This window comes from Aphelocoma coerulescens (assembly GCF_041296385.1).
Source record: "Aphelocoma coerulescens isolate FSJ_1873_10779 chromosome W unlocalized genomic scaffold, UR_Acoe_1.0 ChrW_unloc_scaf_4, whole genome shotgun sequence".
Lineage (NCBI taxonomy): Eukaryota > Metazoa > Chordata > Aves > Passeriformes > Corvidae > Aphelocoma > Aphelocoma coerulescens.
The window spans coordinates 1,268,857-1,276,547 of record NW_027184083.1 but is presented as its reverse complement, the minus strand read 5'-3'; the positions used below and the strand labels follow the sequence as shown (position 1 = coordinate 1,276,547).

At 47.5% G+C, this 7,691-nt stretch overlaps 1 long non-coding RNA gene across 1 annotated transcript; it reads left to right on the top strand.

Moving 5' to 3' along the window:
- Positions 1–6,065: 6,065 nt before the first annotated feature.
- Positions 6,066–6,950, top strand: LOC138102898 (uncharacterized). Its single transcript, XR_011147605.1, has 2 exons — positions 6,066–6,199; positions 6,839–6,950. It is a non-coding gene; the product is annotated as an uncharacterized lncRNA (long non-coding RNA).
- Positions 6,951–7,691: the final 741 nt, after the last annotated feature.

Genomic DNA, 7,691 nt, shown 5'->3' with positions numbered 1-7,691 from the left:
GAGTGTCACCACAGCATACCCTGCATACCTGGTTCCATGCTCCATAAAACTGGATCCGTCCGTGAACAGCTCCACATCGGGATCTGCCATCGGGACATCTTTCAGATCCTCACGGCTGGCATACACTTGTTCGATCACCTCCACGCAGTCATGCTCCAGTTCTCCTTCCTCTTGGGTGGACCTGAGGAATTCTGCTGGATTGAGATGGTTGGTTATTTTTAATTCAACATCATCTTGTTCCCGCAACTGAGCCTGGTACTGCATCATTCTGCTGGAGGAGAGCCAATGCCCCCCTTTTTGTTCCAAGACGGCTATGACCATGTGAGGTACATATACCGTGATGTGTTTTCCCAGCGTCAGTTTCCGTGCTTCCTGAATTAGGATTACCGTAGCAGCCACTGCTCGCAAGCACCCCGGCCACCCTCCGCTCACCATGTCCAGCTGTTTCGAGAAGTACCCCACGGGCCTCTTCCATGACCCCAATCGCTGTGTGAGTACTCCTAAAGCTAATCTCTGCCTTTCATGCACATACAATTGAAAGTCTTTTGTCAGGTCTGGCAGACCCAGGGCGGGGGCCTCTTTGAGTGCTTGCTTTAATTCCTGGAAAGCCTTGTGCTGTGTCTTACCCCACTTGAATTCGGGTTCCTTGATTGTTTCGTACAGTGGTTTGGCCATGAGTCCGAAATTCGGAATCCACAGGCGACACCAGCCGACCATCCCTAGGAAAGATCTTAATTCCTGATTATTTCGTGGTACAGGGATTGCACAGATGGCTTGTATGCGATTCACCCCTATTCTCCTGACTCCTTGTGATATTTCACATCCCAGATAAATTACCTTCTGTCGCACCAGCTGCGCTTTTTCCTTGGATACTCGGTATCCTGCCTGACCCAACATGTTTAATAGTTCAATTGTTAACTTTAAGCACAGTCCCCGCTCCTCTGTTCCCAGGAGTATGTCATCCACATATTGTAAAACAACATAAGAAAAAGGAGACTCTTTTACCTTGGTAGTTTTCCATTCCTCTAACTCCTTTGCTAGCTGGTTTCCAAAAATGGTGGGTGAACACTTAAATCCTTGTGGCAACCTGGTCCATGTTAACTGTCGCTTGCGGCGAGTGTCTGGGCTTTCCCATTCAAAGGCAAAAATGTATTGACTCTCGGGGGCCAGTGGGATGCAGAAGAAGGCGTCTTTTAGATCAATCACTGTGAACCACTGAAAATTCTCAGAAATCGATGTTAACAATGTATATGGATTGGCCACCACCGGGTGTATATCTTTGGCAATTGCATTTACTGCTCTCAGGTCCTGCACCAACCTGTATTTCCCATTTGGTTTCCTTACCGGAAAGATTGGAGTATTAAATTCTGATTCGCATTCTTGTAAAATCCCTAATGCTATAAATTGTGTGATCATTGGGGCAATTCCTTTCCTGGCTTCCAAACTAATAGGGTACTGTCGAACTCTTACCGGGTGTGCCCCTTCCTTTAGTTCAATTTTTACAGGAACGGCTACCCTGGATCTGCCCGGGGTCCCTGTTTCCCATACCCACGGGACTACTGCCTGCTCTATTTCCTGGGGTATCTCCTCTGTCTTTGTCTCTTTAATCACAAAAAGTTTTGCCAGATTCCCCTCCGGGATTTCTAGTTTAGCACGCCCTTTCTCGAATATGATTTTTGCATCCAGTGCCGATAATAAATCTCGCCCCAACAAGCATTCCGGGCTGCTTGGCATATATAAAAACTGGTGATCCAATTCTTTGTTTCCAAATTTGATTTCCAGTGGCCGCAAGAATGACCTCTCCACCACCTCCCCCGACACCCCTACTACTTTCACAACTGAATCACTTAACGGTCCTATTTGTTCATTGATTGCAGAGAAAGTGGCTCCTGTATCTACCCTAAATTCCCTGGGCCCCCCGTCAACTTCCAGGACCACTTTTAGATCTTTATCTAGTCAGCTCTGATTTTGATAGTTCCCCATCATAAAGGCTTGAGCAACACCTTGTGGTCCTGGCGCGAAAGGGTTTAACCCATCATTCGCGTTCATTCCCTGATTTATGGGATTCCTTCCTGGAAAGTTACTCATCGGTGTCCCCATCCCCAAATTGAGGGGGCACTCATTCTTCCAATGACCTTCGGCGAAGCATCGGGCACACTGATTGGGCCCCAATTTACCTCTACCCCTACCCATCATCTGATTCCCTACATTCTGATTCACAAAACCTCCGAAACCACCTCTTCCCACGCCCCCGTTTCCTCTGCCTCGTCCCCTCCCCCGGCCTCTCACATTCATCTGACTTGCCTGTTGTAACACTGCCAACATGCTTGCTTGTTGCTTCTTTACTGCCTCTTTTTCTCTATTATTATACACTTTCCATGCTACTTCAAGCATTTTCTCCAAGTCCCGAGTGTCATTCCCTTCTAGCTTTTGTAGCTTCCTCCTAATATCCTCCTGTGACTGTCCCATAAATATCAAGGCCATTTGTAGTTTTCCTGCCTCCGATTCCACGTCTAAGTCTGTATACCTCCGTGCTATTTCTTTCAGCCTCTCCAAGAACGCAGATGGTGACTCTGCCTTATCCTGTCTTACCGCATACAACTTAGACCAATTTAAAGTCTTTGGGATTCCCCTCTGAATTCCTTCCACCAACAGCTCCTGATAAACCTGCAACCTATGATACTCTTCTGCCAAATTAGGGTTCCATTCTGGATCTTCCCTTGGTACTATTTCATTCACATTCCCTATTCCTTGTAGTGCTGGTGCTTGCAACTGAATCATGTCCCTTGCCCGATTAGACATAGCTTTAAATACCATCTCCTTTTCCGTAGAATCCATTATCGAGTCTAGCAACACCTGTAGGTCATTCCAGTCCGGATTCTGTGTCTTTATTACCATTTTCACCACCCGAGCCACCTTTTCAGGATTTTCTCTATAAGCTCCAGCAGATTGCTTCCAAATTATTAAATCATTGGGGGAAAACGGAACTTTCACTCTGACCCGATCCCCTGTTGGTCCAACTGCTTCTCGCAATGGGGCCATTAGATGTGCTCGAGAAGCGCTTTTTCCCCTGTCCAGACGCCCTCTGCGAGTACGCTGGGAGAGTGGAGTTCGGGATTGTTCCCTCCCTCTCTCCCTGGGTTCGGGAGTTCGGGATCGTTCCCTCTCTCCTTCCTCGGAGTCAGATTCCTCTTCCGAAGAATCTGAGTCCGGGAGGGGGAGGTTGATTGGGTCGGATGGTGATACCAACAAAGACACATCCTCCTCAGGTTCAGAGAACCGTACCCTTCGCTCTTTACAACCCACGCATTCTTCTGGTTCCGTTTCTAACACCATCATTCCACATTTCCTCTGCCAATCCTTTTTTCCTATTAGCTGATAGAACAAATCCAAATAGGGTATCTCATCCCACTTCTCATTTTCCCGTAGGTACCGCATCATGGAGGTTATAATTTCAGAATTAATAGTGCCATTCCACGGCCACTGCATCCCCCCAGTTTCATATTCAGGCCATACCTTATTACAATAATCAATCAATTCCCTTTTCCGCAGCTCCCGTCCCAATTTACCCTCCTTCCAATGACTTAGCAAACACCCGAGGGGAGAATCCTCCGGAATATCCTTATCTGAACTTGACAAAGCCCGAAACACCCGCAACGGCATCATTCCAGAGGTATGCAACCACACAATAACACACACACACCTAGTAGCACACAGACTAATACCAATACCAATTACCACAATATCCAATTCCCTCCTTGCTTATCTCGTCGCCGCGAGAAGCAAGGGCTGGCTCTGCAAAGCTTTCGCTCTGTCTGACGGCCAGCGCCTAGGCTTTATAATCCAAACCAATGCCCCAACCCTGCGAGTAGAGACTCGTCTTACCGGGCAGGCTACCACCACCGGTTTAAAAGGAATAAAGCACCTTATGGGCTTACCTCACAGTTGTCCGTCGGACGCGGGGTCGGGCACGGGCTGATGTCTCCCCAGAAATCACCTGGTGCCGGCACGGAGCAGATCACCCCGCGAACCGCCCCTACGACCCCCGGAGTCCTGCCGCGGTCGCCAGAAAACTGTTGCCCACCGACCACAAACACAAACCAACAGAGAGTCAGTTTATGCGGTGCTTTATTCAGGGCCCGGGGACCTGGGGACTGGTGTCCCAAATCAGGCTTCCCAAAGGCCTATCGTTTCACTCAGCTCTTTATACAGTTTCAAACATTGGCACACATACAAGATTTAATCTTCAAAGTAAAACATACATCACAAGGATTAACAATTGATAATCATACCCTACGCCATATCTCTCTATGGTTGTCTAGTCTTAGATAATGCTCAACGAGCTCCTACCACTGAAATCCCCCTTGCATGCAACATATATCAACCCAGAACAATTTACTTTTAGACAGGTTCACCGTGCCCAGCTAATTCACTAACGGGTTCACCATGCCCAGCTAATTTACTAACGGGTTCACCATGCCCAGCTAATTCACTATTCCTAACCTCCCCACCCAGTACATTCTATTCCTGTTTCCCCAGAGAACTATTTCTACACCTGAGGCCTTACAGCCTAGCAGAGCCTTAGCCTTACTACTTTTAAAATCCAATATCCTATCCTTTTTGTAACACTGTGATAAGAATAATTCAAAATTCCAGCTGCAAAGCTGCAAGGCCGAGGTGAGATTAACCCTTTTATTGCTGTGAAGAGCTGAAAACCTGAAGGAAGAGAGAGAGGAGATGCTTAAAGCTGAAATTCTGTTGTGAAGCTATGATATATCAGAGTATCCCATTGTAATTTTATGAAGATATGGGGGGTGGAGTGTTCAACTCGTAAGCAAAAGCACCTGTGCTGAGATAGGCAGATGCTGACGTGTGGGAGTGTGTTTGTTTTGGTTCAGTCCAGGTCTCCCCTCTATGTTCCTTAAGTTTGGTGTACCCCAGTTGGCGCCCCCCCTGTTTTATTTAAATCACCCTATCTGTCATTTTTGTCTCCTCCCAGGACCCTGTCTGTCACTCTGGCACCCCTCCCAGGCTTCTGGAAAGTTCTAGCCAGGGGGCCGGGTGATTGATCGGGGGAAAGGAGTCCCTCCCTTCCCCTGTTACAGTTGGTTCCCTTATGTGTCCCTCGTTCTGTTTGCCGCACCCTTCCCTTCCCTGGTTGGTTGTTCTGTACACCCCCCCGTTGTCTCCCCCCCCCCGCCATAAAATCCCCTGCACGAGATCGGCAGGCGCGCAGAGTTGGGCACCCCCTGGTGGTTGAGGTCCCCCCCGTTCGGAGGACCAATAAACTTTCTGGATTTAACCCAACTCTGAGCCTGCCTCCTTTCCTCCGCCGTCTGCCTTTATCGCTGCGGTCCCTTGGAAGGACCCACGAGCCAGACCTCTGATCCCTCCAATATCAGAGGCTGGCCCCCGCAGCCTGTTGTGTCCCGAGCTGACCGGGCTGAGTGGGAACTGTTCCCAGAGGACACAAAGGCACTGACGCAGCTGTAATTTCATGAGAAGTTTGGACAGGGAGAGATGGACCAGATGAGGACTTTTGCTCCAAATGGGAAAGGAGAAACCTCAATTCCTAGAGATGGTCCCAGAGATAGTCCTAAAGATGAAGATAAGGAACACCCTTTGCTCCCAGGGAAGGAGAAGGGCCTCTGTTTTTTGTTTCTGAACGGCTCAACCTTAAAATTGTGCCCCAAAAAACTTCACGAGTGGACCCTCGAAAGCAGTTGCAGGAAAAGCTGCAAGTCGGGGGAAGGGACTCACATCGCGAGCAGAGAGACTCCTCTTCCTAAATGGACTGAACAATATTTGGAAGTGGGCGGCTGTCTCGTTGTGATAATGTTTTCATAGCACGACCAAGAAGAGACTTCTCTTTCTAAAATGGACTGAACAAGGTTATTATGGAAGTGGTAAACAGACTGAACATCTTAAGGGTTGTCTTTTTACATTGTCAGTGGGAGAAGGGAGGAAGGTGGGGGGAGGAGGAGCGTTCTGAAGGTGGTATAATTTTTTTTCCTTCTTTTAGGTCTATTAATAAACTTCTTTATATTCTTTCAAGTTTGGTGCCTGCTTTGCTTTTCTCCTAATTCTTATCTCACAGAAGATAAGCAGTAATAAGTATTTTGGACCAAACCACTACACTAACTTGGTGTTTCCGCCCGGTTACAAACCCAACCCGCTACACCGTGGCTACACCAAAGGGGTAGGTGCCTGACAGATGAGAGAAGGCTGTTACTGGGCTTATGTTTTTGTTTGTTGTTGCTGCCATTGTTGTTGTTCCTTTGCCTTGTTATACATATACATACTAGTAAAGATCTGTTATTCCTTTTCCCATATCTTTCCCTGAAAGCCCCTTAATTTCGGAGTCATAATAATTTGAAGGGAAGGGGGTCACATTTTCTCTTCCAAGGGAGGTTCCCACCTTCCTTGACAGACACCTGTTTTTCAAACCTAGACACTACTAAAATGACTTTGCAAAATAGATTTCCTGTAGATATGATATTGTTAAAGCAACAAGGAGTTTGTGGAATGTTAAATTTGACAGAAATTGAGTGTTATATAACAATTCATAACACCTCTACCTCCATTGAGGAGGCACGAGCTAAGATGAGACAAATAAGTAATCATATTAGAAATTTGTTTCATGCAATGCAGCCATGAGAAGTGTTTCATAGTTCATGGGTCGCTACCATCCTAGAGTCTCTTGGGCTCACAGGATGGGGAAAATGGTAAGCACAAATTGCAATAACAATTGTGATTGGAACTGTATTCCTAATTGCTGGCAGTGGCCTGGTTAAATGCATGACATAATGCTTACTCCTTTCCTTCTCTCCCTCTATAGACGCTATATTTAAATCACCACTACTGAAGAAAACTACATTGATGTCCAGCAAAATGATGCCAAATCATGGGGTGAGATGTAAGAGCCTGATAATAAAAGGCTTGAAAAAGTGTTTCATCATTATGTCTGCTTATCATAATCACTCTTGAACACCTGAAAACTACATACAGGATGGACTGTGAATAGCCTGCCTTGAGGTCCTGTATTGGTTTTGCACGGCCTGGATTTTGGCAGTGGGGGGGGGCACAGAGGTGGCTTCTGTGAGGAAGCTCCTGGAAACTTCCAACATGTCCAGTAGAGCCAATCCTTGATGGCTCTGAAGATGGACATCCTGCTGGCCAAAGCTGGGCCAATGAGAGAGGTTGGTAACATCTCTGTGATAACATTTAAGAAGAAAATCAAAACAAAATGGGTACAGTTTTTCTTCTAGTCATAGGAGAGGAGGAGGTGAGAACATGTGAGGGAAAACAACATGGCAACACCAAGGTCAGTGAAGGAGGGGGAGGAGGTGCTCCAGGTGCCGGAGCTAATCTTAGCCGTGGTTATGACCATGGTGAAGCAGACTGTCCCCCTGCAGCCCATGGAGATCCACGGGGAGATGCAGAGATCCACCTGCAGCCCGTGGGGGAGGTGCCCATGTCAGAGCAGGTAGATGCCTTGAGGAGGCTGTGATCCAGTGGAAGACTTGGTGGAGAGAGAGGGCCCTTTCTTCCAAGCTGGAGCGGCCTGTCCTTGGAGGACTGCACCCTGTGGAAAGAGAGACCCATGTGGCAGCAGTTTTTGGAGGACTGTTTGCCCGTGGGAAGAATTCATGCTGCAGCAGGTGTGGCAGGACTGCTGCTCATGAGATTTG